Raw genomic sequence first — 26,384 nt, 5'->3', positions numbered from 1 at the left:
ACTTGTTAGAAGACACACTTCTAAAAACATAACGAGGATGAAGACTGTCCCTATGTAATAAATGATTCACATGACAGTCTTTCCCAAGCAACTTAGTGTAAATAACAACAGTTTCATCTTTAATAACAGAAACATCCAAGAAATCCACCGCTAATTCTGAGGAGTGAGATGTAAACTTCAAATAACAGGTACTACTATTCACATATTCCATAAAGGAAGCAAATATATCAAGTTCTCCCTTCCACAAAATAAATAGGTCGTCCACAAATCTGCGAAAAAACAAAACATGTTCATTGAATGGTCCATTAAATATATGGTCATACTCCCAAACGACCATAACAGCATTGGCATAGCTATTGGCACAAGAAGTGCCCATAGCCACGCCATTGCATTGCTTATATATTTGCTCACCAAAAGCAAAGATATTGTGCTCAAGCACAATCTCCAACAGTTTCACCAACAATTGAACCTTGTTGGGGGTGTAATCTGTAAAACGTTGCAAAAATTGAGTCACCTTATTAAGGCCATCTAAATTGGGTATAACAGTAAATAAAGACACCACATCCATAGTAACAAAAACCACATCATCATTCAAACTATTAAAGACATATTCATACAAGTCTCTAAGAAAATGTTTGGTGTCCCTTAATACATGTGTTAATTTATTAATACCCAGTCTCAAATGTTTTTCTATATATATAGAGATAGTCTCAGTGGACCAATTTCTACCAGAAAAATAGGTCTAAGTGGTGGATCAGACCGATCGTTGTGTACCTTTGGGAGACCTTGTATAACAGGAACAGTAGGTTTATTTATATAAAAATATTCCAAAAGATGACAATCAAAAAAATTCATATCAAACATACATTTAAGTAAATTCTGCACATCGTGTATAATTGTTTTGACTTGAATGCGAGTTAATTTCTCATAGAATAACTCGTCGTTTAGCAATGCCTGCATTTTAAACACGTACCGGGTCCTATCTAATACCACTATTGGTCCGCCTTTATCCGCGGGCCTGGTAACGATATCAGTATTGTTCTCCAACCCCTTCAGGACATTGAACTCATCTTTAGAAAGATTTTTCTTCCTCTTGTAACAAGCATGCTTATTAGTATTAGCCTCATTCAAATCATACACATCTTGTATGACTAACTTTTCAAATGCAGAAATAAGAGGATTAGTTTTAGGTAAGAACAAACTGGGCTTAGAAAACATATTACTTTCTTCATTAGTAACACTTTCAGAATTATCGAACATCACTTTCAACCCCAAATTCCTAGTAAATAATTTAACATCAAAAATAACATCCGTAAACTTAAAACAAGTACAGGGTATAAATGATAACCCTTTACCTAAAACTCTCAGTTCATAAGGTGTAAAAGTTATACTGGATAAGTTCAACACTAGTCCTTCCTGGCATTCAGAAACACCTTTTTTATTGTATTCTGTGTACTCACAGTTCCTTCTATCTTTCGTTTGTTGCGGCTCTGACTCCACCCTCGTTGGTGTTCTGTCAGCCGTTGAAAAGTTTGCTCCTTCACTGGTGGTGGAAAATTGAGGTCGTATTGCTCATTGAGGCAGAAAGAATGACCATCAGTATCATTACTGCTGCCAGAGGTAGATTTCTCTACTACCCCTGACCAATGCACTTGTGCATTCATGGTTACAATCTTCTTTCGAGCTCCCAGCTCCTTCACCAAAGCAACTTCACCTGTTAATGGGGAAACACTTTGTATCTCTTCTGAGCGTTGATTCGTACCAACACATGGATCTGATGAAAGAACAACAACGCCTCCTGCTGGACCATCATTAGTATTGCATTGTTGCCAAGATCTCCCAGACTCTTTTTCAAAATTCAGCAGAAGCTGCCCAGGGTGGTAGCAAAAGTGACAGTGCTATTTGTGACTTGCTGAGTAAGGTCACGCAACTTGTGGACTTAATGACGCCATTGTGTCACTGTTTAATTAAACAGAATTCTGTGACATCACTTCCTGGGAACCAAGAAGCTGTTTTGAGCAGTCAGGGAGATGCAGTCCCTGGTGTTAGCGGTGTTGTCTGAGAGACTAATGGACATTTTATGTCTAAAACTAGTAATAAGCCAAACCACGAACTAAGTCCCAACAACCAAAAGGAAGAAAGCAGTAAGCACTATGGTAGTCTGTAACTGTAGATAAATCCTTTAACAACACAACACTGATAAATCTTAAACAATTACATTAATTAAATTAAATTTGTTGAGATGGAATCATGGTTGTAAAACATGTTAAAATACATGTTATCCGACAAGAACTGTGAATACTATCTTGTAATACTGAATACTATCAGTACATTCTAAAGTCATTGAAAAAAGTCTGAGAGACTAATGGACATTTTATGTCTAGTTTCGATGGACAAAAAACCCCGGAGATGTTTTGAATTAAAGAAACAATGAACAAACGAAGTGGAACTACCAACGACAATGTTGGGCACAATAAATTACCACAAGGTGACTGTTTAAATTCTTCCAATGGCATAGACAGGTACCAGGTTAATTTAGATACCTGGTTAAACAGGAATGTGACTTTTGATGCTGTTGTAGTAGCGAATGACGAAAATGATACTTAAAACAATAATTTATCTAAATTGCATGATTTACTTTTTTAAATTTAAAACATTAAGCGCTGACAATGCATATGTTAGGGAGTGTATCAAATTGAAAATAGTACAGAAAGGTTTAAGGGTATACAGATACCCTAATAATGTTGAGCAGGGTTCGGATTTCCATTTGGACCTGATTAGAATCTTTGATGCATGTGGCCTGGATATTCTTAGGGCTATTATTAAGCACAATGAGAAATTCCTAGAAACATTGAATGTAAGAATTAACAACATCAATTCTATGTTAATGAATGATTTATTGTTTACTGTGGAGGATGAGAAAAAAATATATTTTAATTTAAGGGCAGAAATTGATGATAAAGTGAAGTATATTGTCAACAGGAAAAAGCGTAAAATTAATAGGGACCTTTTTGAATATGAACATAATATTCAATACCCTAAACCTAAAGGCCCTATAAATTTTGGAAATACCAAACATTATGGTAGAGATGTGGATCAGGGCCAGAGACTCCCTGAATATAGGGAACAGGTTGATTTTGAAGGAATGGTCCCGGTAAATAATTACAATGACCCTTTAGAATATCCTCCCCTCCGGAGGTCCGAGAGGTTAAAGAACAAAGGTTCCACCAATTACCATCAGGGCAACTGAAGGGGATGGAACAATCAAAAGGGCAGATAGAAGACACTTTGGGAGGTTCAACTATTGTGAGGAAAGGATCACAACTAACCTACAATAGTCACACCATTTTTATTTAAAGTAGTTTAGATATTACAACAGTGTATTTTGACCTTTTTTCTAAAGGTTTTACATTTGTTCCGAATAGGAAATGTGATATCAGCAAAGTTTTAATTGATGCAAGGATGTTTTTACGCAAAAAGAACTTGGAGCTTTTATTAGAGGGGCAGAGCACAATAAGTGACATAATAAAAAAGAAAAGTGTATGGAACCCCCCACTGCACCCACAGTTAAAAAACTGTGAGCATGTTTTGGACAAAGAATTAAGGGAAAGAACAAGCACCAATAAGGTTAGACCCAACCTGAATGATGATGAGAAAGTACTTTTGGAGTCTCTTAGAATGAATAAATACATCAGGGTGATGAAACTGGATAAAGGGGGTGGTACGGTCCTTATGCATACTGTTATGTATGAGAGGAAGATGATGGATTTATTGTTAGATGACACTAAATATACTAAGGTATCTGTTAATGAAGTGCACATAGCATATAAAAAAAATTTGTTATGTTGAATGATTTGGTACTCAAGGGTTGTTTAGACCTCAAGACCTTTAAATTTTTGTTTAACAAAGAGCCTAGGGTACCGTCCATTTTCGGGATCCCAAAGGTCCACAAGGACATTGAGAACCCCCCTTTAAGGCCAATTGTTGCTGCTGGCCAATCGGTCACTGCAACTATAGCAAAATATTTAGATTTCTAATTAAAAGCATTATCCATGAGTGCTAGTAATGTTTTAAAGGACTCATGGGACTTTTTGACCAGTGTAAGGGACATCCAAGTAACAGACAACAGCAATATTATTTTATCACCATTGTTGTAGTCGACCTTTTTACTTCAGTCCCACATAAGGCTGACTTGAAATTTTTTGAAGAAAAGATAAGGAAAGAAAGTAAATTCACCGAGAAAGAAATATATGTTATGATGACCTTAATGGAGATAGTATTGAACAATAATTATCTTTATTTCAGGGGTGGATTTTTTAAACAAATAAAAGGTGTGGCTATGGGGGCAATGTGTGCCCCTACATATGCTAATTTGGTCATGGCCTGGTGGGAAGAAAAATGTATTTTTGGATCAAAATTTAAAAATAGTTGGGCTCTCTACAAACGGTTTTTGGATGATATTTGTATAATCTGGACTGACAGTGAGGAGAAATTCCATGAGTTTTTTGATTATATTTCTAAAAGCATAGAATTTCTGAGGTTTACCTTCAAGATGGGGTACCAAAGTATTGATTACCTAGATGTTAACATTCGGAAAGGACAAGAAGGTTTTGATTCCAAAGTGCATAGGAAAGAAACATATTGTAATTCCTTTCTTCGTTTTAATAGTGCCCATCCATTCCATCAGAACAGAGGAATATTAAAGGGGCAGTATGTCAGGGGTAGCAAAATGACCTCATTAGACAGTGACTTCATGGATGAATGTAATTTGTTGAAGCAAATGTTTTTAGACAGAAATTACCCAGGGCTATTGATTAGTGACATTCAGAATGAGGTAATCTTACATAGAATTGATAGGTTTTTACGGATTCTAAAATCCATGGACTCTGATATGTTGAAAATGGGCAAGTTCCTAATAAAAATACGGCTGGTGTTTATGAGAACATTTTTGTGTTAGATTATAATGGTGACTCTAGTACTATTAGGAATGTGGTTCAGAGTGAGTGGGACAATTCTGTTAAATTATCAGATTTGAATTTAAGGTTTGATATACCCCTGAAATTTGTTTATGGGAAGGGTAGAAATGTTAAGGACCTGTTGGAGAACAAATACAGGGAACCTGTTGCCAAAAAAACTGGGATCTACAAGTGTGGAACATGTCAGCAATGTCCTTACATATCTAATACCTCGGAAATTTTTATAAACATCAGGGGTGGAACTATTAAGTCTAAATCCTACAACAATTGTAACAGTAAGGGACTTGTGTATATTGTTTTGTGCAAAACATGTGACACATTTTATGTGGGTAAAACGGAGAGGTGCTTAAAGAGAAGGATATACAAGCACCTCTATGATGTTAAGAAAGGTAATAACAAGAATGCCTTATGTAAACATGTTCAGGTTTGTGTATCTGCATCTTTTACATTTTTTGTGATTGATGAGGTTTCTATTGATAAAAGGGGTGGACCATGGGACACCATGTTAGAATATCATGAATTATACTGGCAGCTGGTTTTAAAAGCCAGTAGATGGCCAGGTTTAAATGAGACTGTCTCCAAGACCCCGGTTTTAAAATTGAGAGCTGCTAAGTTATAGTACTCACATTTTACTTATATTTTATTGTAACATTTTTGTATCTTTTACTTTTAAGTATTTATGTATTTATTGTGATGGTTCATACTTAGATAGGTTTTATTATATTAATTTTATTTATGCTGACACCTACAAAAGTTTCATTGAGCATTTTAAGCATAATTTGTGGTATTTACTTACTTATTCATGTAATGTACCTTTAAATTCTCATTCTCAATTTTTTTATTTAATTGTATTTAATTGTTTTTAACATTTTATTGGTCCAGCTAGTTTGAATTGAGTATTTAATGAATTAATTGAACAAAATGGCTGTATCTGATGAAGTGTGTAAACGAAAATGTACTGGTTGTGTGTCAGCGTTAATATTTTATTGTGACCTAATACCCAGCTGGATTTTACTGTGGTTTTGGATTAAACACCAATATTTTATATTGTGGAAATGGCTGTCAAGTGCTCCTTTTGGTTTATTGTATTACTATAGCCAATAGCTCTATAGCCAATACAAATAAAATGGGTGACATCGGGCATCCTTGTTTAGTACATCTCGTAACTTGTATATCCTCTGAAGTAAAGGGTCCTATTTTAACATAAGCTAAGTTGTTTTCATAAACCTTTTTAATAAATGTAATAAAGGGGAGAGGAAAAGCATATGCTTCTAGAATTTTAATTAAATATTCAGAATTTAAGGAATCAAATGCTTTTTCAATATCCAGTCCAGTTATCAAGGCTTCTATATTTTCTTTGTTTGAATAATCAATTAATGTCAGTATTCTTTAAATGTCATGTGCGTGTCTATTTTAAATACATCCAGTTTGGTCATTGTTGATTATTTCATACAAATAATTTTTATTCTATTTACCAGGATGGACATACATATTTTATAGTCATTATTTAATAATGAAATTGGCTTATATGAACTACAATGGCTAGTATCCTTGTTTTCTTTTAAAATTGGTATTATTTAATGGTATCTCCATGAAGGGGGGAGTTATTGCATGGGTTTGAATTTCACTTAATGTTTTATGTAACAATGAGATTATATTTTTGGGAAATAATTTGTAAATTTCTGTGATTAAGCCATCCATTCCAGGAGATTTACCAGTTTTACTTTCTTTGATTTTATCTGTAACCTCTTTGTGTGTAATGGGTTTTTGTAAGTTCCTTTGTAAGCTTTCAGGGATTGAGTTAATATTAGAGATCATATTTTCTAAATTGAAATGATCTACTGTATTATACTTATCGCTATAATGATTTCTTATGTTTTTCTTCATGTAGGATATTAACAATAGAATTAGCTTTAGATTGCATTTTAACTTTAACATACAGATTATGTAAGTGTTTTGGAGAAGTAGCATAAGAATTTATTTTTAATCTCTCCATGGCTAAATTAGTTTTATGATTTAATATTTTGTTATATCTTTTGTTTAAGTCTTCTATTGTCTTCTTGTTCTCAATTGAATTAAAGGACTTTTTGGATTTATATAATGTGAGTTTCCTTTGTAGTTCTTGTAGTTCTGATTCCGATTCTTTGAGTCTATTTTTATACCAACCAATCACTTTCCCATAAATATAAGCTTTTAGTGAATCCCAAACCATTACTATGCTTACTTCTGTGTTGTAATTTATATCTAAAAAGAAATTTAGTTCATTCACTAACTATTGCTTAAATTCTTTAATTTTTGTAATGTATGAGGGAATTCTCTAAAGAAATGTTAGTGGTTTAAAATCTTTTTGCAGTTTTAGGACTAATGAATTGTGGTCTGATAGAGGACATGGGATTATTGAGAAAGAAGTAATTCTGGTTTGAAGATCTTGAGAAATGTATAGTTTATCTACTCTGGTTTGAGTATCAAATCTATAATCTTGATGAGAAAATAACAAGGCGTTATCAATAGCATTAAAGGTATCTTTCAATTTTAAAGACTCATTCCATCTTTTTAATATTTTGCAGTAGTTGCTAAACGTGGAGATTTTTTATTAGTAGTTTCAGAAATATCAGTAATATAATTAAAATCCCCCCCTTATTATATTTCCTTTAGAAATATTTATAATTTGGTCTAAATATTTTTTAACTGTTCCCATCTCAATACCAGGAAACCAGTATAAGTTTACTGTTCCTCCCCATAAAAATGATAAAGCATTTTATGTATTGAAAATGAAGAATATGTTAGATGACCTGGTTTCTTATAAAAAAATATCTTCACATGATGTAGATAGAATAATGGCTAGGATTAACAGCACTTTACTAGAAGCATTAACACTGAAAATACTTGAATATGAGTTGTATAGTTATTTTAGTGTTGAATACCCACTAATACCTATAATACAAGGTACACCTAAAATATATAAGGACCCATCGGATCCACCAATGAGACCTATAGTCTCAGGCAAAGGTTGGTGTACTAAGCCATTTTCCATATATCTTGAAAACTTTTTGAGACACTTAGTAGACCAAAATATATATATATATATATAGTTAGAAATTCCAAGCATTTTTTAGAAAATTTGCATTATTTTCAACATAATATAGGTGAATTAAAGGGATGCATCATGGTTACACTGGATGTTCAATCCCTTTTCACAGCCATACCTAATGAACCAGGCATAGCTATGTTACAGAAATATTTGGAGAAATTCTCCACTTTTGACAAGGCCAAAATAGAATTGCTGGCATTTTTAATGGAAATAATACTCGAGAATAATGTCTTTTTGTTTGAGAATCAGTTATATCTCCAGAAGCACGGAGTAGCAATGGGCACTTTGTGCGCTAACAGTTATGCTAACATAGTGAGGCAGAGTTGGAGCAAGAGCATGTGTTGAATGGTTTATATAAATAAAATGTGAAATTTTATAGGCGGTTTATGGATGACATTTTTCTTTATGTGGAGGAACAGTGGAATTGCTACAAATATATTTGACATATTTGAATCAGACATCGGTGTTTCTTAGGTTCAGCATGAAATATTCACACACTAGATTAGACTTTTTGGACATTACTATTAATAGCCCTAGTGAGGGAGAAGTTACCACAGAAGTATACAGGAAAGAGTGTTATAGAAACAGTTTCCTGTTTAGAACAAGAATACACCCACAACACATATTTGATAATGTGATGAAAGGGCAAGGTATGAGGATATCTAGATTATGTATGAAAGAAGAAGACTTTGATAAAGAAGTACATCTATTAGAACAGAGATTCATTGACAGAGGATATCACAGAGACAAAATAGTAAAAAACATGGAAATAGTAAGAAATAGTAGAACAACATCTGGCAAACCATATTTATCTGAGAGAAACATGGATAGAGTTGAACCCATTAAACAGGGGAGATATCCATCATGTAGAATGCCAGTTAAATATGCTAATAATATGAGAGTTGCCACTGATATATATAACGTTTTGGCCTATATTGTCAGCAGATCCAGATGTCAAGAGAATAGTTGGATAATGTCCCTCATTTGTATATAAAAATATGTGAAATATTAAGAGAATGTTATGTCATCCTTGAAATGATAGTCCTAATAAGGGGGTCAGTGTGTGTAAAAGCTGTAACTTTTGTCAATATGTAGATACCATAGACAAATTTGTCCACCTAAATTTGGGTAAGACTTTTTGGTTTCATGCAGAAGGCACCTGTGATTCTGAACATTTAGTATATCTTGCTTATTGTGTGGCCTACATGGCCTTCTATATAGGCAAAACAGATAAGAAGTTTAAGTTTAGAATAAGGGAACATTTATATAATATACAGAAACAGGTCACCACGAATGCCTTAGCAAAACATGTAATGAACACTTCACATACACATAACTTTAGGTTCATAATGGTAGAAAACACAAAACTAACTAGTAGACTTGGGGACATTAAGAATAAAACAGAACTTAATGAAACCAAATGGATAGTCAGGTTGAAAGCCCATGAAGGTAAAGGGTTTAATGATAAAATACCCATTAGACCCATTTTAAAAAACAGACCACTAAAAACTTGATTTGAGTGAATATAGATGGTACAATTATAGATTTTATCATCATCATCATCATCATCATCTTCTTTCGGCTGTTCCCATTAGGGGTTGCCACAGTGGATCATCTGTTTTCATTTCTTCCTGTCCTCTTCATCTTGCTCTGTCACACCAACTGCCTGCATGTCCTCTCTCACCACACCCATAAACCTTATCTTAGGCCTTCCTCTTTTCCTGTTACCTGGTAGCTTCATCCTTAGCATCTTTTTCCCAATATACTCAGCATCCCTCCTCAGCACATGTCCAAACCAATGTAATCCTGCCTCTCTGGCTTTGTCTCCAAACCTTCCAACCTGGGCTGACCCTCTAATATACTTATTCCTAATCCTGTCTACCCTTGCCACACCCAGTGTAAATCTTAACATCTTTAACTCTGCCACATCCAGCTCAAACTCCTGCCTTTTTGTCAATGCCACTGTCTCCAACCCATATAACATTGTTGGTCTCACTACCCTCTTGTAGACCTTCCCTTTCACTCTTACAGGTACTCGTCTGTTACAAATCACTCCTGACACTCTTCTCCACCCACTCCATCCTGCCTGTACTCTTGTCTTCACCTCTCCTCCACACTCACTGGTACTCTGAACTATTGACCCCAAGTATTTAAACTCATTCACCTTCGTCACGTTTACTCCTTGCATCCTCACCATTTCTCTGTCCTCCCTCTCATTCACACACATATATTCGTTCTTAGTCCTGCTGACCTTCATTCCTCTTCTCTCTAGATCATATCTCCATCTCTCCAGGGTCTCCTCCACATGTTCCCTACTCTCATTACAGATCACAATGTCATCTGCAAACAACATAGTCCACGGGAACTCCTATCTGATCTCGTCTGTCAACCTGTCCATCACCATTACAAATAAGAAAGGGCTCAGAGTTGATCCTTGATGTAACCCCACCTCCACCTTAAATGCATCCATCACTCTCACCGCAGACCTCACCACTGTCACACTACCCTCGTACATATCCTGTAACACTCTTACATACTTCTCTGACACTTCTGACTTCCTCATACAATACCACAACTCCTCTCTAGGCACCCTGTCATATGCTTTCTCTAGGTCTACAAAAACACAATGCAACTCCTTCTGATATTATCTATACTTCTCCATCAACACTCTGAGAGCAAACATCGCAACTGTAGTGCTCTTTCCTGGCATGAAACCATACTGCTGATCACTAATCATCGCATCCCTTCTTAACCTAGCTTCCACTACTCTTTCCCATAACTTCATGCTGTGACTGATCAATTTAATCCCTCTGTAGTTACTACAGCTCTGCACATCACCCTTATTCTTAAAAATCAGTAACAAAACACTTTTTCTCCATTCCTCAGGCATCCTCTCACTTTCTAAGATTTCATTAAACAATCTGGTTAAAAACTCTACTGCCATTTCACCTAAACACCTCCAAGCTTCCACAGGTAATTCATCCATTCTTCATTCTCTTCATAGCTATCCTTACTTCCTCCTTGCTAATCCATTTTACTTCATGATTCACTATACCTACATCATCTAACCTTCTCTCCCTCTCATTCTCTTCATTCATCAACCCCTCAAAGTACTCTTTCCAGCTCCTCAACACACTCTCCTCGCTTGTGAGTATGTTTCCCTCATTATCCTTTATCACCTTTACCTGCTGCACATCTTTCCTAGCTCGGTCCCATTGTCTAGCCAATCGGTACAGGTCCTTTTCTCCCTCCTTAATGTCCAACCTTTCATACAACTCTTCATATACCTTATCCTTAGCCTTCGCCACCTCTCTCTTTGCCATGCACCTCATACTTTCTTCATCTCTCTGACAATCCCACTTCTTTTTTGCCAACCTATTTGCCTGTATACTCTTCTGTGCTTCCTCATTCCACCACCATGTCTCCTTGTCGTCCTTCCTCTGTCCCGATGTAATGCCAAGCACCTTTCTAGCTGTCTCCCTTACTAGCTTTGCTGTAGTTACCCAGCTATTTGGTAACTCTTCACTGCCACCCAGTGCCTGTCTTAACTCATCCCTGAACTCCACCTCACAATTACCCTTTTTCAATTTCCACCATTTGGTCCTTGGTGCTGCCCTCACACTCCTCCCCCTCTTCTTGATCACCAACATCATCCTACAAACCACCATTCTATGCTGCCTAACTACACTTTCTCCAGTCACCACTTTACAGTCTCCAATATTCTTCATATTTTATATATTTAAGGATGGATTTTATGTATATATATTTATATATATTTATATGTTTTACTATCACTTTAAAATTTTAAATTGTTTAATTGATAAATTGATTGCTCAAGGATATATAGTAGATTAAGCAGTGTGTTTGTCATTATGTCTGAAGAAGCAGTGGGATACACTGTGAAAGCGCTCACATCTCTTTTTCAATAAAGACGTTATTCTACAACTGTGTCATCATTCAGCCACAGCACTAGAACATTTTTGCTGTATTGCTTTTTTGCATTTGTTGGTGCTTTGGCATTTATCCAGAGGGTATAGGTTCTTGTTTTTTTTTGTATTACTCTTGTTATGCTTTAGCAGGCATTTATAGTTATGTTAAAGAAAGGTTTTCAGAGGAAATGTATGCAGTTATATTTACAAAAAGATGTATAGCATAACAGTTCAGTATATATGACTATCAGGTGCTTATAGTATACTAGCTGCTTAGATTATGTTAATGTTATAATTTGTTAAAGATGTTTCAGACATCAACCTGTTTTAGCTTTATATTCTCATGTAATAGATATAACTAAATAAAGCATTTCAAATCTGTTTCCATGAATAAATATGTTCATGCTTCTTTAAGCTATGAGTAATCCAATAGCCAATCACATCCTCTCCTATTCATTGCTATAGTAGCATTAAACATATTCAACAGCTATAAGATAGGTAATAACTGAATATATAGCTGGTGAGACCTAGAGACTTTGAAAGCTTCATTTTAACTTCACGAGCTCCCATTTCCCTGCTCAGACACTTTACTGTGACTAAACATGTCATTATACAGCTTATTCCCTTTGTTTTACTTCCTATTCACAGTGTGCTAAGCCATTAATTACCATAGAGCCGTTGTACTAGGCTACATATACATCATTTAACAGATCCAGATGCCTTCTTCAATTCATGAACAAGCAAACCTGCAGTTCAAACAAGCAATCCGTGACACATTTCAAAACATAATATCAAAGTATTACCATCTCCATTTGGCCAATGCCATTCATGTCTCCTCATCAGAGTGCTAGGATCCCATCATTCATGCAACTCTCTCTCAATCAAAGTGATCGGCGATCCTCGTAGTATCAGAACTACTTAAACTACGCATCTATCACACACTGGACTCACCTATCTATCATCTCCTCCAGCCAAACCCAATTACAGCATGTAATACATTTCATCCTCCTAAATGCCACGTAGAAGCCCATTCAATCAGATGCGATCAGACAGCTCCTGATGGTAGCCAAAACAAACATCAAGGCTACGTTCTAAGCAGTGATTCATGGCTATATGGCTAGGATTTTAAAGTGAATTCTTATTCAGAATACTACATTTACACCAGCCACAATCGGATCCACCCCACGTTACCGGAATAATAACTGGCACTTCTTGGGTGCGTTCTTTAATTTAGAGTGGAAATAATTCGCTACCAGATACTCATCAGAAATATAGTCTAAAAACCTATTGCAATGCCAATATACAATTCTAACACATTCAAGGGAAATTTCCTTTAGTGACTAGGGTTCAGATGAACCAAAGGAAATATCTATAAGCTGTTTAATAATAAAAAAAAATAATTAAGTAAATAAATAAGCATGAGATCAACAATTTGATTATTACAGGGTTATGAAACAGAATTCTTTAAATGTAGTATTACTGGATTGTATGAGCAACTCTAAGAAAAGCCTAATTTCTAACATATATTTAGAAGCAGGAAAGAAAGGAGAAAAAAGTAAATAAATAAATATAAAGAAACATAAAATTGACATGAGGCAAACGGTAAAGGGAAGGAAATATTTGAAATAGATGGCTTTAACTAATGTATATCTAAATTAGTAAATTTTGTGTGAAGAGATATAGGAAACAAACCTTTTCCTGTATATAAGTGATATATATATAAATATATATATATATATATATATATATATATATATATATATATATATATATATATATATATATATATATATATATATGAATAGGATTAGAAGTTTTGAAACATATTAAATCCACTTAAAATGTTTTTAGTAATTAAGTTGCAGTTGATACTTTGAGAGATTTTACAGATGTAGGTACTTTAGATTCAGTTTTCTGCTTCTTCTTTTTGACATCAGTCCAACCATTTTTATTAGTGGTTCTCTTCAAGGACGGGGATGCCCATTCCATATCTTCTGAGATGGTTATGATGTTATTGTCTTTGATGAACTGTAGGGCTTCTTCCAGAGTGTTGGAGATTCTCATCTCACTTAGGTGCAGTATCTTTATTTTTGCAGGGATGGCTATTTGAGCTTTAATATTATTCTGTTTTAGAGTTTTTATTAGTGGCCATACCTTTTTTCTCTGTTCCAGCACTTTAGTGGAGCAGTCATTATCAAATCTTATTAGATTCTGATTGTTTTTTATAGGACTTTTCCTCCATGCTGTTTTTAACACCGTTTTTTGTCTATGAAAGATACACATTTTATTATAATTAGTCTTGGTGGCACAGAGGATGATGATGAGGTTGATGCTGAAGTTTTATTTCCCAAAGCATGATGTGCTCTTTCTATGCCAAAGGAAAAGCCTTCTTTAAGATTTAGAACCTCTGGAATCCATGAGTTTAAGAAAGATATAATGTCCCCTCCTTCTGTTTTCTCAGGAAAACCGAAAATCCTGATGTTTGACCTTCTATCCCTATTTTCTAGGTCATGCACTTTGTTGGAGAGCCAGGTGTTTTGCTTTGGGAGAAACTTTGTTTGTGTTTCCGCTTCCTTAAGCCTTCCATCAATGTCTGTCAAGGAAGTTTCAATGGCTGTTATCTTTGACTAATGTTGCTGAAGTATTTCTTTGAACACTTCTGTTTGTTTCTGAGAGTTCTCTCTTAGATTCTGTAGATTAATCTTAAAATCATCAAATTTTGTTGATAATTCTTGTAATGTGGTAGTCACCAGTTGTAGTTCCTTTTTTAGTGTCAGGTCACAATAAGAATTCTTCAGGTTACTCATCTCTCCAGTTGCTATGTAAAGACTCCTGAGTAATTTGACAGGGAATTTCTTGTAAAAATCCACCAAAACTTGTATTTAGTTACTTTAGACTATTAACTAAATATTTGTAGTAATTATGTTAGAAATAAATAATATAATTTCCTGAATTTAATACTAGTTTATGGAGCTCCAAAAATTGCTGCCTTCAGTTAGCCATTCAGCGTGGAGACCAATTTAATATTATTTTACTGTTAAAAAAACTTTCATTTACATTTTTATTGTTGTGTTCCTTGTTGTATTATTTTCAATTTGTTTCCATTACTCGTTATTGTTTTTTCATATGTTATTATTTATATTTGTTTGGGTTATCTTTATTTTTCCTTTATGTTTATATTTTATTCACCACAGCATGACAAGGTAGGCCAGTTCCCGGTGATCCACCTACTTTGGTTCACCCAGCCGTGGCACTGATGCCCAGCACATCATCTAGTCTGCAGCCATATGGCACCCCCTGTGCTGCTCCTGCACTACCTGCTCCATCAGGTAGTTCCATCCCACAGGCTGGGGGTGTGCCACCCGCTGCGAGTGAAGGTGGAGGGGATGCATTTGTCATCCAAGAGCAACTGCCAGGTATGGTACTTAGGGTTGTGCGTCAAACTGTTGGTTCATGCCAATGCAGGATGGAGAGCATGCTGTCCATCCTAGTGGGGCATTCTCTTCCCAGGCACTGGCATTGACCACTGCCTTCACAGGAGCAGTGAAGGTGCAGTGCTTACAGTCCCATGGGTGAGAATGTGAGTCACACTGCTACTGTGTCTGATGACCATGGGACTGGGATCCCACAACACCCTCCCTAACCAAGGTGTTCACCCGCCCTTGTGTCCCTCACCAACCCTGTCTGCTGTCTATTATGCCTTGTCTGTCTGCAAATGCTTCCTCACCTTCCCAACTTACCTTACCCATACATAACTATGTCCCCCCCAAAAAAGGGCACCTCTCCCACCAAAAAATGTTCATACCATACATAGCTTTCCATTTTGCACATGTGTCCTCTGGATACACTTAATTAGGTCCAATTGGCTTGACAATGCGCCTATGCTGTCATCACCCTTCTCTCTGGGGGTGACAGTGTAAATCCAGTTAAAATCCTTGCAATTGTACAGTTGTTGCTGTTCAAGAAATGGATAGCTATGGTTCTTTCCTACATTCTTCCTACACATTCCTACCTGCTTTTCACTGTGCTTTTACCCCTGCTTGCACCCCATTTCACCACTGTCCTGTCTCCCCAATTTTCTTTTCTTTAAAGAATTATTGTGCAGTATTTGTCATTTTCTTGTCATTGAGTGTTTACATGATGTTGCACATCACTCTGCATCATGGAGCAAATCTGCTAAAAGATTAATTGTAAAATATGAATTTAACTGGGACTCTGAGAGAAATACATCAATATAACGCCACACACATACTAATTTATGTAAGTGATGCATGTAACACCAGGTAAGTGTGCAATTATATCTGCAACATATAAAAATACAGCTGCTATAACAGTGACTTTGTAGCTCAATCTATTAAATCCTTTGAAAACATTAACTTTTGGTCCACATGGCCCTGGGTTCAAATACAGCTGTGTCTAGCATTCAAAATACATGTATGTGTACATCACCATTATAAATTCGGACTATCTCATCACCTATGTATCCACACAAAGCAGTACAGATAGACTGTCTGCTTCTAAATAATGGAAGTCAAAGGTTTACAGATAGGACCACATTTCAGCTGTTCCCATTACAACCATACAAAGTGCATAGAATGTCAGGCTATGCATTAGCATATATTCTCAGAGGATTTTGATGTAATTCAAAGGTGGCCCTGTAATATCAGACTGCAGCCCGATTGTCAGGTTATACATTAGCATGAATTCTCAGAGGATTTTGATGTAATTAAAATGTGGACCGGTAATATTAGACTGCAGCCCACAATGATTTGCTACTGATATTACAGACAACCACATCTGCACACGTAACATGCAAATATGAAGGCTGTGCTACAAGCAAAAGTTGCTAGCACACATGTTCCAGATGATTACCATGACATAACATGTGATTTGGAAGTTGTTCAACTGGCTGACATAATGGCTGATGTACCCCCTACATTGTTCTAGGACACACCAAGCATGTTGCCTTTTAATCTTTTTAATGATACCTTGGGCTAACATACTTACCTTAAACAAGACCTTAATTTCCAGTGGGATGAGTTCCCTCAGCCTGGCTCTGGCTATTCATCAAGGCTGCCACAGGTCTCACAGTTACTCTTAAGTGTTGTCATCCTGAACAGTCTTCAGCCTCTCTGTGTATGCCTATTGTCTGCAGCAGCAGCTTCAGACTGTAGCCCACACATCTTTATGTAAAAAGTACCTGCTACATTCTCTCTCTGTATCTGTAACCCAGTAATTTCTACCACAACATATGCAAAAGGGGATGGAATCTACATTGTGGCCTTATATCTTGTTGAGTCGTTGCATGGAATTGACTGATTATACTGAAAGTCAGCTGTGTAAGCTGCATGTAGCATTTCTGAACCACAGATTGCTTCAGAGGCAATCACCTGCTAATGAGAACCATCTTAAAAAGACAAACTTCTAGCTAGGGAACTAGTGTGTATGAGAGTTAGTTCAAATGGCTAACTCATTGACACATTACTTATATAGCAGAATCTTTCAAAAGAGGAGTATTGTACTCCATCAGGTGTGTAACCATTTTCTTTCCAGCATGATGCATGTGTTTGAATATACTTAGGGATAATGGGGATTTCATCAGTAAGCCTTAGTTAGAACTGTACTGATGACATGGCATTGATCCCCAGCCCTGTTACATGTACAGAGGATGTAGAGTACACCAAGGGTATAATCCTGTGAGATAACTAGGTATACAGGTCCCTGGCTAATTCTTTTGATGGCAGTTCTAATAGTACACTACAGTTTTGTTGGTACTTTTGTTTATACATATTATATGGGGGGGATTTTCCACTCTGGAGCACACTACAGTGGACTCCTGTGTTGGGTATGTGATCATACGTATATGTCATGGCAGAAACAGGAATAGGCCACTATTGATACTATCCCAGTTGCATCCACACCCTTTGTATGTTTGGCACACTGTTGATATGAGATGTGTAATCAAGTGGTGAATACTGATAGCCTTCCTTTATTGCTGTATCTCTACATACTGTACTCCCACATATGTGATCCTGACATGTGTTTTCATTTATTTGTATTTCAGGAAATATCAAGGATGCACATCACAGGGCACCATTTACTGAGCCGGCAAATAACCATATAATTGAGACTTTGTGCTAACATTACTAGGTCTTTCTGCCAAGAGGGTGGGCAAATAGGCCAGAGCATGTAACACTGTGGTATGAACTGGTGCATAGCATCAATGCAGTGGGTCACCAGAATCATACATATGAGCAGGTGTGACGCCATGCCATGGATATAATAAATTCATCATGCAGATGTACAGCTGATGTGGCCAGGGATCATCAGGTCACTGGTGGTGGGCCTACAGCCAAACAATCTCTCTCAGCCACAGAAGAATTCCTGGCAAACCTTGCAACACAGGACAGCTCCCAGGCATCCATCAGCCAATATGTTGTAGACATGGGTGCCCCCAATTCCTCTCAAAAGGAGCACCCAGGTATGCTTAGTTAGATCAGCATTGTAATACCATTGCATTCAGCTTGTCAAGTGCACATAGTTTTACATAGGTGTCAGGTGTTTTATGGGGGGGGGGGTTAGCTGCAGTTTTAAGCTCATGTAGAGATTGTGAACCACATACCTGTTAACATAACAGCTACTGCAAATGTGAAATATTTGGACATATTATCCCTGTTATACTGTATCAAATGAGGCTGTTGCCATTACCTCTCCCTCATATTTTTACAGGACTGTTAGGAATAGGATAAGGCTGTGCTCTTGTTGCTGGTAAGCACAAAACTGTTTTGTCAGAGATGTAGATATACTTCAATGTAGTCACTAAAGTGTTATTCCAGGCCTGCTGGCTGGATTGATGTACTGTCTGCATGATTGCCAAATGGACAGATATTTTCTGAACCACCCTCCCAAACCCAGGAACTCCACTCGGCATTCCTGAGAACACTGGAAAATATGAAGGTCTCTCCAAACACCATTATATTGGGCGACTTCAACTACCCAAACATAGACTGGGAGCATTACTTTAGCTCCAACACCCTAGCCCAAAGGTTCCTAGAATTTATAAACTCAAATGCTATGGAACAACTTGTTACCACTCCCACATGAGGGGAAACCATACTGGACCTGATCATCACCAACATGGGGACTCTATGCTCCAGACCAGAAGTGTATCCCTCACTGGTAAGATCAGACCATAAACTAATCTCACTGGATATTCACATCCTGACCCCACCCTCTGCCCAGAAAACCACAGTGAAAAACTTCTCTAAAGCAAATTTCACACTCCTCAAAACCGAGGTGGAATCCTTCAAAGCCCCCGGGCCTGTGGAAAATATGGCCAGGACCGCAGAATCCTTTATAAACGCATTCTATGAACACCTTCAGGAATGCATGGATCATGCAATCCCAAATAAAACCAAGACCCAATCCTCCAAAGGCAGACGTCCTGTCTGGTGGACCCCAGCTATAAACAAACTATACAATAGAAGGAAGAAGCTACTACATGATAGAGCAAAATCCCAAAAAGGGAAGGCATCTCTGATCAGTATTAGCAAAAAACTACGGGCACTCATAAAATCATCTAAGGCCAGCTTTGAGAGAAAAATTGCACAGGACACTAAGGATAATCACAAGGCTTTCTTTAGTTATGTTAGAAACCTGGGTGGGAATTCCCAGATATGCTCAGAATTAATCCAAAATGACAAAAAATACACCAAACCCACAGACATTGCCAACATCCTAGCTGACAGGTTCAGCACAAATTCCCCCCCCCCACCAAAAGGGCAAATATCTATCCCAGCAGAGTGCTGCCACCCTGACATCTCAGAATGCTCAGGTAAGAGCCGCCCTCTCCAAAGCAAAAAAACACAGCTTCAATGGGACCAGACGGTGTCCCGGGCTGCATCCTACATGAACTCCAAGAAGAGCTAAACCCAAACATAAAACTACTGTTCAATCTCAGCATTACTACAGGATATGTACCCAAAGAGTGGCGTACAGCAACGGTGGTCCCTCTCCACAAAGGTGGTGCCTCAACGGATCCTGGAAACTATCGCCCCATAAGCCTGACTAGCTTGGTCTGCAAAGCTATGGAAAGGATCATCATGGACCTTATAAATAAAGATATCGGGGACCTACAGACACTGGATCATACCCAGTTCAGCTTTGTTAAGGGCAGATCCTGCCTCTTAAACCTGGTCAATTTCTTTGAAACACTCACCAAGGCCATTGACGAGGGGAAGGTGGTCCACACAGCCTACCTGGACCTCGCAAAAGCCTTCGATACAATACCCAACTCGGGCATTATAGATAAGCTCACCAGCTTAAATATAAACCCCTATGTCACTAGATGGGTTGCAAACTGGCTCAAGGACAGAACCCACATGGTTAGAATTGCTGGAGCCATGTCAGACTCCAAACCAGCTACAAGTGGCATCCCACAAAGCTCAGTCCTGGGACCTCTCTTGTTTGGTATATATTTCTCAGAGGTACAGGTCAACACGGAAGGACTGTGGCTGACCAAGTTCGCAGATGACTGCAATCTGGGAGCCGTAATCTACTCTCCAGCCGACACAAGCATCCTCCAAAAGGGCCTCATAGAAACAGACAACTGGTGCCAGAGCCATGGCCTCAAGCTAAACGCCAAAAGGTGTATAGTCATCCTCTTTGGCAAAAGCAAAGTGCCTACAAATTACCACATAAGTGGTAATCCATTAAGTACGGAAGAAGTAATTAGGGACCTGGGGTCCCAAGTTGATAGCAATCTCTCATTTGACAACCACTTGGCCAACGTGGTTAGAAAAACATTTTATATAGCCCACCTAATCATGAAGGGATTCACATCTAGATCAGGGGAGGTCATCATGCCTCTTTTCTCATCCCTCATCAGGCCCATAATTGAGTATAATGCCCCTTTTGGGATGTACCTTACCAGACACCTGCAGCAACTGGAAAGACCACAAAAGTACCTCACCAAGAGGATCAAAGTGCTCAAACAGATGCCATATGCTGCCCGGTTAAAGAAACTCCAGCTCTACTCAGTGGCATACCACCTGCTCAGAGGCGATCTGCACCTGACGTATAAAGCCATGTCCAACCTGGAATTAATGGACATGCTGCATCTCAGAAAATCCAAACCCATTGAGCTACACGCTCGAGAGACTTGAACCTCCGCACTGAAATAAATAGGACATGTTGGAGGGACAGATTTATAATCCAGAGGCTCCCTTCACTCTGGAATAAAATCCCAGTCCAGGTTAGGCAGACTCCCTCATTGACTCTCTTCAAGACGAATCTTGATGAGTGGATGGGGGATCGTAGGTTTACCCCGGGTATCACTTCTGTGTCACTCTTAGACAGAGGCACAGTATACTAACCTCGAAAAAGGGCATAGCAAAATTAATTTAAAATGGGTGGCCATTGTATTCCATTATTGGCCTGAGGAGGGAAGAGTACATAGAGGTTATAATTTCTTTCATTTTCTGGATGCAATGGTCTTACCTATGGGATAAGCACTATAGAATGCCCTTCTTACCACTGTGGAGACATGATGATCAAAAGTAAGGTTACTGTCAACCTGTGTGCCAGGTTTTATGTATTGAGATTAAAGGCCATAACTTTGCCATCAATCATTTGTGTGTGTAAGACCCTCTTGTAGGATGTTGATATAGTTAGGAGATTCTATGACCACTCCCAGTTTGCAGTCATCAGCAAACTTTGTCAGCCACAGATCTCTAGTTTTAGCTTGTACTTTGGAGAACTAGGTTCCAAACAGTAGAGGTGCCAGGACAAATCACTGTGGAACACCACTGGTTACAGGTCTGTTGTTGAAGGAGGATTCCTCTATTCTGACTATATGGATTCCATTAGTGAGCCATTAGTGACCCATCTAATGATATAAGGGTAGATACCTAGCTGGGTGAGTTTGTGAATGATGCCTGAGTGGGGAATAGTGTCAAATGCCTTGGCTAAGTCTAGGTAGGCTGTATGCACATATTTCCCCTCGTTCAGGGCCTTGGTGACTGTTTCGAAGAAGTCCACAATATTTCACAGGCATTATCTCCCTTTGACAAAGCCAACCTGAATAGGGGCAAGTGTTTCAAGCTTATCTATATCTTTGTTGATAAGGTGCATGATGATTTGCTCCATGGCCTTGCAGATGAGGCCAGTCAAGCTAATAGGTCTATAGTCTCCATGGTCAGTGGAAGCACCACCTTTGTGCAAGTGAATAATGGTGGCCATTTTCCATTCATCTGGGATGAAGCCAGTGTTTAGACTACAACTGAAAAGAGTACCCAGTGGTGCTGCTGATTCTTGTTGGTGCCCATGTAGGACACAGCCTGAGATTTTATCAGGTCCCATATATGCTGTGTTTTTGGCCTTAGACAGGACATTTATGACTTGCTCTTTAGACATACAAGGTAGGAGACAGGTGGTAGAGATCTCATGGAAGGCATGTGGCGTGGCTAGGGGAGTGAAGTTTTCACAGAACCCATTAGCTAAAAGGTAAGCTATGTCCACAGACTCAGCATATGTGGTATCATTAACTACCAGTTCAACACAGATCTGGGCCTGTCCTTTTAAGTAATGGATGTAACTAAAGAACACCTTATGGTTGTCCTTAGCTGAGGAATCTAATCTGGATTCATAGTTTGCCTTTGAAGACATCGCAAGAAGTCTTATTGACTTGTTTAAGCTGAGGAAGGAGTGTTTCTAGTTTAGGGGTCACTCCCTCTTACTCTAATACACCGATTTCTTCCTCTTATTGTAAAGCCCATTAATGACAGTTGTCCACGAGGCAGGTTTTCTCTTCCTTGTGGAGCTTGTTTTGGTCCAAGCAGGTACAGCCAAGCCAATGCAGGTAAAGAGGTGTTCATATAAAGGAATGGTGCAGAAATTGGTATAGTTGCCAGCTCCATCTGCGGGGGGGAGTTGCAGTACAGCTAGTTATACCATCTCAAAAGAGGTAATAATGTGCTTTGGAGAAGTGTTTTAGTTTCCTTTCCTTGCTGTTGGGGTGTGATAGTTACTTCAAACGAGACTGATTTGAGGTCAGATATCATTAGGGAAGACCTCACAGTGGGGGTGGTAGAGTAGCCCCATATTGGCAAGCACCAGGTGCAGAATGTTGGAACCCCTTGTGGGCATGTCAACCAGCAGGTCCAGTGCATTGGAGTTAACGAAGTCGAGGAACCTTTGCGAAAGTGTATTACAGGATTAGTAATTTACCCGGTCAATTTATGGTTAGTTAAAGTCATCCAAAGCCAGGGTGTTCGGATGTATCTTGATTGACTCAAGTAAATCCAAATAGGCAGAGTAGGTGTCCTGATTCACAGATGGGGCCCTGTAGCTGGCAATGACTTGAGTAGATGTTCTACCAACAGTTAACTGCACCTGAAGTATCTCCAGGGAATCCTACTGTTTAACCAACCTTGAGGTATATTTATCTGTAATGAATAACAATATACCACCTCCTTTAGTTTACACACCTTCAGTTTGTAGTCTGAACATTTGGGAAGGAGGTGTAGCCCGATATGGCCTGGGTGTTCTCCATAGCCGTGAACCCGGTCAACATGACTGCAAAGGTGTGTTCATCTTTCAAAGTGAACAAAAAAATAACTACACTCTAAGCTGCCAAAGGTGTCCCAAAGTAACTTAAAGACAAAACAGCAAAGTCCTAGGCACACCACCACAGTCATAATCAGTGGAGTAGTGAAAACCTGTTAAAATACTGTAAAAAACTTTAATAGAAGAAATAAAAAAAAAAAAAAAATAAGTAGTAGCTTCAGCGATAAGCACTTTAGCGTCACTGCTTCATCAGATGTGCATCCGACAACAATCGATGAAGGCTACTATGGTGTATCAAACGATGAAAAAAAAATTTTTTTTTTTTTTTTTTAATTTAAGTGTTAAAGTTTTTAACAGCTTTTCACTACTCGAGAAACTACAACTGTGGTGGTATGCCTAGGAGTTTCCTGTTTTATCTTTCATGGTGAGAACTGCTTCCAGTGAGTGCAGATTCATGTTAAGACAACTAGCATTTAGCAGCATAACCCTGATGTTGTTTTTATATGGTATGTTCACGTCTGGAATTTTGCCCTTTAGACACCACCTAAAAAAGGCACTATGGGCATGACAAGAGCCTTGGCTAGTAGCTGAAATTCTAGGGGTGACAGATGAAGACCATATCTGGCAAAGCATTGAGGTCTGTCGATCATGTCATCCCAGGCTGACAGGTACTGTATCCCCTTAGAATGAATGACATCAGAAACTAGGGTAATTATTGATCATATGAACAAAGGATCATAGGAGGTTACTAGGCTAATGACTCTAGGGCCCTTACAAGTATAACCAAGTTTTACCCTTATTTCTTTGATCAGCACCTATCACCTCTGTCCAAGAGGGACATAGGTGGAACCGCCTGGGGTGAATTTACGGTTACTCATGCAAATGTCCAGATTGTGTCTGAAGAGGTCTAATGAGGTGCTTTGCTGGACATGAAGTGGGGGTTTGTTCCAAAAGTGTGGTAACCTCTGGGAGACAAATTCATCCCTCCAGCAGGTTCTATTAATGTCACATACCAGGTTAAGGCTATTGAGGTCAATTATTTTCTGTTTGTATTGAGGCAGCATCCTAAGTGAAGGTAAAATGCTGTTTAAGGCTAGGGACATACTTGCCTGAGACACATAGTCTGAGACTTCAGTCACATCTCTCTTCATATAGTCCAGAGAGGTACATCTCAAGTCATTCACACCAACATGGACTATGACAGAGTCACAACAGTACCTGTTTTGGGATATGTGAGTGCATGTGTGATATGGCAGATCCTGGTACCTGAAAGACAGCTGAGAGTGACCTTCTCCTTATCCAGTCAGGTGAGAGGGGCATCTGTGTGTCTCACAATGGAATTACCTATGACTAATATGTTTCTGTTAGTGTTTTACCTTAAGGGCTTGACAGGTGAGACACTGGTGCAAGAACAATTATGTGTGTTGTGTTTTGCAGTGGGCATATTATGTGTAGTTTGCTTATGTTTGTGTTTCGGAGGTCTCTGGTGTTTATGTATGTTTCTGGTGGGCACCTCTGCATATGTCTGATGTGGGTTTGGGTGAAGTGGGAGGTGAGGTGTGCAGGGTGACAAACTGTTTATTGTTATATGTACTGACTGGTGTGCAAGACAGCCTGTATTCCAGGCTGCTGATATAGTTGCATCTCTGACATTTTGAGTTTGTGTTACTTGGGGTCCAATGACACGAGTGTATGCAGCATGTGGCGGATCCTGTCCCCTGATAAGCAACTGCCCAAGTCTTTCTCGTTACTCAGCTTGGTGAGAGGGACATCAGTGTGTTTCACAATGGAGTCTGCAATAACTAGAACGTTGGATTTTGTGTTTGCTTGCCTTATGGGCTTATAGGTTGAGCCTCCATGAGATGTACTTCTATGTGTTCATATGTTTGTGTGTGTTGTTTTTACAGAGTGCATTTGGGGCTGCTGAGGGTATTTGTTATCTGCACTTTGTCTATGAAGTCTTTGTGATTTATGAAGGTTACATTTCAGTCCCTTAGCATATGTCTGCTTTGAAATGTGTGTGATGGGTGCAGTGTGTGTACTACTGACTACATCAATGACATTAGGATTGCTGTCCTGTAAGAGCTTTGCCTCCAAGGACATTGTATAAATATATCTCTCACATACTATATCAACATGAGGTGATTTCTACATTACCTCAGGATGCCCTTATCTACCAGGGTGGTAACAGTCACAGTGGGAAAGTTCATATACATGGAAACAGACCCTTTTTTATTGATTAAAGAGTTGTATTGAGAATGTCAATCAATGTCACGAGTATCTGTTTTGCAACTTTGGGACAGTGCTTGCCACTGTAGGCAAGTTGTCCTGTGTGCAGTTTGGTATTGGAGTAAATTTCATCATGCTTTCCCAGGAGAAATGTCACTCAAGGTGTCTGAATCTAGACAGAGCAATGCCAAACACTGGAGCTGAAACTGATAAGTACACCCTGAAAAGTTATGGATGGAGTATTTAGGCAGTTAATCTGAAGTTAGAAGCAAATAAAGCAGTGCTTACTGAAAACAAAGAATTACCTTGTGAAGAATGCTGAAAAGAGGGGAATCACATGAATGGCTACTGCCTGGCTACTACTGCTGGTCTCACCACGGCCACACTCTGCTGGAATGCAATGCTCCTTTTCTTTTCCTCTTACCAGAAACAAAACATTAGCATCATTCCAAGATGAGAAGCAGGCCACAGTCTGTTTATTTAGCCACACACTTGTCCCAGATGATGCAAGAGCTTGTAGATTTGTCATAGCCTTTTCCAGGTAGATGCCTTGAATAGCAACCAGACCAATTGGTTCAGTTTTACATGTATTAT

The sequence above is a fragment of the Protopterus annectens genome, chromosome 4.part0 (genome assembly GCF_019279795.1).
Source record: "Protopterus annectens isolate FY-2018-M chromosome 4.part0, PAN1.0, whole genome shotgun sequence".
NCBI lineage: Eukaryota > Metazoa > Chordata > Ceratodontiformes > Protopteridae > Protopterus > Protopterus annectens.
This window is presented reverse-complemented; position numbering follows the sequence as displayed.